General features: G+C 31.3%; 1 long non-coding RNA gene across 1 annotated transcript; it reads left to right on the forward strand.

Annotated features, from left to right (window-relative positions):
• Positions 1-765: 765 nt before the first annotated feature.
• LOC110922542 lies at positions 766-2,013 on the forward strand. The gene is made up of 2 exons (XR_002583241.2): positions 766-1,145; positions 1,900-2,013. It is a non-coding gene; the product is annotated as an uncharacterized LOC110922542 (long non-coding RNA).
• The last annotated feature ends 3,524 nt before the right edge of the window (positions 2,014-5,537 follow it).

Below are 5,537 nucleotides of genomic sequence, written 5' to 3' on the forward strand. Positions count from 1 at the left end.
AACACAACTGTATGAATCTGCTTGCTGCTAAAACACAACTGTATGAATTTGCTTGCTGTTAAAACACATCGTCAAGAAAACGGAGATGATAAGAACAGTATTTGAATGGTGATGATGAACTCGGAGATGGTGGAGATGGAGAAGTGTTTTAATTTGATCCGGTGCTCTCCATCCTTTCTAACGTTATCTTCTTCCATGATTGTAGTTATTTTTGGTATGGATTGGGGTTTCGAAGATAGACTTGGAGAGAGAGAGGGAAAATCACGTGAAATTAGGGACTGGGTTTGACTGACGGTTATCTAATTGATTTAAAACACGATATATTGACAAAATTTCCCCTGGTCTTTTAAAACAATGAATTAAATAAACTAAAAAATTACAAGATTGCCATTGACTTCATCTTAACCATTAAACACACCCATTGGATGGCCCAGATCGCTTCCTAGACTTTCTAGGAAAAACACACTTTCTGTAGGATCCCTACTATATATATATATATATATATATATATATATATATATATATATATATATATATATATATATATAGGCTAATTATAAGGAGAAAACCCACTCCAGTTGACTAAACCCAAGAAACCCACATATGTGGCTAGGATTCAGCCACATCACATCTCCCACATTAATGAGAGAGGGGTATATACGTCATTTTGCATATGGCAGAAAATGTAACAGGCACATCACATCTCCCACATTAATAAGCACTCTCTCTCTCTCTCTCTTCCTTTTTAACATAAAATGACGTACATCTCTCTTCAATTGAAAGATCTCAAATTCTCATTCATCTCTCTTCTCTTACACACTTTTCCCTCTCTCTCTTTATATCTTTATCATCTAATTCATTTTCAGATCTTGAAGAACTTCATCCAGATCTAAAAGTGATATGAATCCAAAAGATGATCCAGTTCAAAAAATCATCATCCAGATGCTCCAGATCTAGAAGATCATCATCCAGATGTTCGATGTTTGAACATGATATTCCAAATCTAGAAGATCCTCCTCCAGATCCGGTTGAAGATGATCGATGTTGAAGATGATGTGATGGCGGTTCGATGTTGAAGATGACCCCAAAGATGTTCGATGTTTAAACATGATGTTCCAGATCTAGAAGATCCTCCAGGTCCATAAGTATGTTTATTTTCAATTTTTTTTTCAGATTTGCAATTTTTTGCGTTTTGTAGTTCTTCATTTTTTTGTATTTTGTAGATCTGCAACTTTTTTCTGGATATGTTGTTTTTTTTTGTTAAAAAAGATGAATGTTTTTAATTTCTTGATTTATCAATTTTTTAATTTCTTGATTTATCATTTTTTTTTTGTATTTTGTAGATCTGCAACTTTGTTTTTTGTTCAAGAAGATGAATGTTTTTAATTTGTTTTTTGTTGTGGTTTGTGGATCTGCTATTTTTTTTTTGTTCAAGAAGATGGAGGTTTTTAAGTTCTTATTTTATGGGTTTGTTGTTTTTATTATTGATTGCATCAATTTTTTGTGTAAAATTTGTGTCAGATCTTGTTCAAGAAGGTGAATAAGTATGGTTTTTTCATCTTTGTTTGCAAATCTACACTTTTTTAGTCTGAATTTTTGTTGTATTTTGTGGATCTGCAATTTTTGATTATTAAAAAAAATGAATGTTACATTTTTTCGTGTTACATAAATAATGCACGTTACTGAAAATAAAGTGTGTTGTGTTTCTGGCATAAATTGATAATTAAAAAATGCATGTTACATTTTTTCGTGTTACATAAATAATGCACGTTACTGAAAATAAAGTGTGTTGTTACACTTTTTTAGACTGTTGTTTTTATTATTGATTGCATCAATTTTTTGTGTAAAATTTGTTTCAGATCTTGTTCAAGAAGGTGAATAAGTATGTTTTTTTTTCAGCTTTGTTGCAAATCTACACTTTGAAGATGATGTTTTAGATGTTTGAAGATGACGTTTCAGATGTTGAAGATGATTCAAAAGATGTTTGATGTTGAACATAGTTACGAAATGTAACAATCAAAGAAAAATGCATGTTACATTTTTTCGTGTTACATAAATAATGCACGTTACTGAAAATAAAGTGGATTGTTACACTTTTTTAGACTGTTGTAAAAATAAAGTGTGTTGTTATATTTTTTCCCAGATTATTGTAAAAACAAAGCGACTGTTACAGAAAAAAAGTGTCTTGTTACATTTTTTTGTGTTACAGAAATAATGTCCGTTACAGAAAATAAGGTGCATTTAATCATGTAAAAATTATATGTTACGTTTCTGTGTAATATTTTATGTTATAGAAATAAAGTGTGTTATTACAAATGTGGCATAAATTGATAATTAAAAAATGTATGTTACATTTTTTATGTAATAAAATACAGATGTATATAAAAAAGAAACAAAATATCTGATTTATATAAAAATGAAAAAACATAATTACATCAAAAGAAAAAAAAATCTGACACATGGAAGTAGAATTTTCCCATTTTACCCTTCTAGTACATCATATATATTTAAATATTGAGAGAAAGGGAGAAAAAGTAACACATATCCCAAAATTAATCTTAGCCATCCATGCATCATAATCAATGGTTGTTATTAGGTTTTCAGGGTTTAGTCAACTGGAGTGGGTTTTCGATTTATCCTTGCCCTATATATATATATATGGTTTCTCTTGTTTTTAACAAAAATCAACAAAAACGAATATCAATACCGGTTTCAGTAATATCAATAAAAAAACAAAAAAAAAACACTAAAATAATAATCATAAAAGACATAAGAAATAAAAATAAATGAAAAAGTCACTAACCTAAAAAATCATAAAAGACAAAAAAAAAACACTAATTTTCTTATTATATATAACTAGTTTTATGCTCCACCCAGATTACGGGGTGCTAGAACAAATATTTCTCAACCAAATAAAACAAAACACTACTATAGTTTTGCCAGAAAAAAAAACTAAAACGATGGCAAGACTGTAATTTTGAGCTGAGTTAAAAACTGTAATTTGTTAAGACCAATGAGCGAGTGCTAGGCAACTGCCGGGCACAAATAAAAATTGCATCGACTTAACCAATTAAAACAGAACACTACCATAGGTTTGCTAAAAATACTAAAACGATGGCAAGACAATTTTAAATTGGGGACAAAATCGTAATTTTGACAGGGGTAAAATTGTAATTTGTCAAAAGATACAACGATGACAAAATTATAATTCAGAACTGGGGTAAAATCGTAATTTTTTCAAGCCAATGAGAAAGTGTCAAACAATGTCTGGCACTATTCCCTAGCATGCTCTTTAAATATATATACAATATACAATTATTGAATATTTTGACAAGTTACTCATAATAATATTTTTTAACCATTGGTATATGTCAAGCAAAAAAAAAACGATGTAAGAGAAACTTAATGTAATTCCCTTGCGGGTTGCTGTGGAAATTCGTCATTATTAGTTCGTTTTATTAATGTATCAGTATGGTACCGTAACTTAGTATATCACCTGGAAGCAAACACCCAAACACACAAGTCGTGATATGCCCATAACGATATTGACACGTGTTTTAGGTCGATCGAATACCATAAAAACAAGTATCATTAATAACTCCAATTACCTTCAAGTCCCACAGACTAAAAGGATTAAATTATAATCACCAATGAGGTGGTGGTCCATTGACAAAGACAAAGCTTTCAAGTCCCAGGGATTAAAAGAAATTTGCTGTTCAAAAATAAAATTATTATAATCAAAATAATGCCTTCTAGAAAACAATGCTCACCACTTAAAATGTTGAAATATGTATGTGTAATTTGCGTTCTAGAACTTAAAACGAAAAAATAAAATTATTATAATCAAAATAATGCCTTCTAGAAAACAATGCACACCACTTAAAATGTTGAATTGCGTTCTAGAACTCAAAATGATCCAACGGTTAATAAATTACCCACGGCTACACAAAATATATATTGCAAACCTAAAAATAATTTTCATGTTTTTGAAATATTTGACTCCTTTGAGTTGTGTGATTCTTTCTTCTAGAACATAGTTTTTTGTCAAGATCATTCTTCTTCTAGCCCAAACTTCATCAAGCTTTAGACTAGAAGCCCTAGCCCGTCTAGATTATATGTTAGGAATTAGGATTGGAAATTGGAATCCATATTTCATATACAAGTTTGCATTTAACTATATCATTATATCTTACCTCTTCAGTTTACACCCAACAATCCCTCATGAAACTAAAACTCTCCCTTTCAACCATTACCTCATGATCTTGTAGTCATTCAAGAACAAAGAACATAAGTTCGATAACACAAAACAAATTGAATGTAGAATAATCAAAGGTTGAACCAACAAATCAATGTCGAATAACTTTGTACTGATTAGAACATATTCAAGTGGTATAAATACATACTGGTACATGTAAATGGTATGAAAAATCAACAAAACAAGGTAATCAAACAATACAGAACAACGGAGAAGCGACAAAACAGTGACAAAAACTTTATTAGTTACCCAAACCTGAAAAACACCCCCCCAAACCCTAGATCTCACAATTTGTGATATCAGAAATTATACAAGGTACAATACAGAAAATATCTAGATGATCATCGACTGATGATCATCAACACATGAAGATCAAACTCTCAAAACAATAGAGAGTTTACACTGAACAATCTTCGAGCAATACAGAAACAACAGACTAAACCCTAATATCGCCGGAGAACCAGAGAGAGAGACATGAGAGTGAAATATTTGGGGGAATTAACCAACTGCGCAGAACTTTGCCCTTTTATATGTCCCGGCTTTCATATTTACACTTAAGTCCAAATCTATGCAAGAAGATGATTGTAGTCCCTTAAATATTTCATACAACTCCCTTGAACTCTCAACAACCTGCCACACTTAACCAAACCGTAACAACCACAATAACAAACATAACAACTTAACAATAAGCCCAGTAGTTATATTCAGTAATTATATCAGGCCCAATTGACAATAAGCCCACCAGTAACTAATAAGCCCAGCTGACATGATTTGTGTTTGAACACTTTAGTTTTAACATCCCCCTTGATTCAAACAGCAAACATGTCAACTAAACCTCACTTAGAACACAACAAATCATGCTGAACACAATTCAATCCTTTTGTAAACAAGTCTGCCAACTGATCTTCAGTGGCAACTTTTTCAGGATTCACGATACCATCAGCTATTTTTTTCTCGCAAAAAACGAAGATCAATTTCAAAATGCTTAATTCGCTCATGAGAAACTAGATTCAATGCGATAGAAATAGCTGATTGGCTGTCACAAAATAATTTAACCGACAATTCATAGCTAACTTTTAATTCCTTTAAAATGTTCAAGATCCACATTATTTCTCACATGGCAAAGCACATATCTCTATACCCTGCCTCTGCTGTGGACCGAGATACAACACTTTGCTTTTTTACTTTTCAAGGAAACTAAGGAGTTTCCTAGAAATGTACCAAACCCAGTAACTGACTTTCTTGTAGCTAAATACTTAGCCCAGTCGGAATCAACATACCC

Source organism: Helianthus annuus, chromosome 17 (assembly GCF_002127325.2).
Source record: "Helianthus annuus cultivar XRQ/B chromosome 17, HanXRQr2.0-SUNRISE, whole genome shotgun sequence".
NCBI classification, from domain to species: Eukaryota; Viridiplantae; Streptophyta; class Magnoliopsida; order Asterales; family Asteraceae; genus Helianthus; species Helianthus annuus.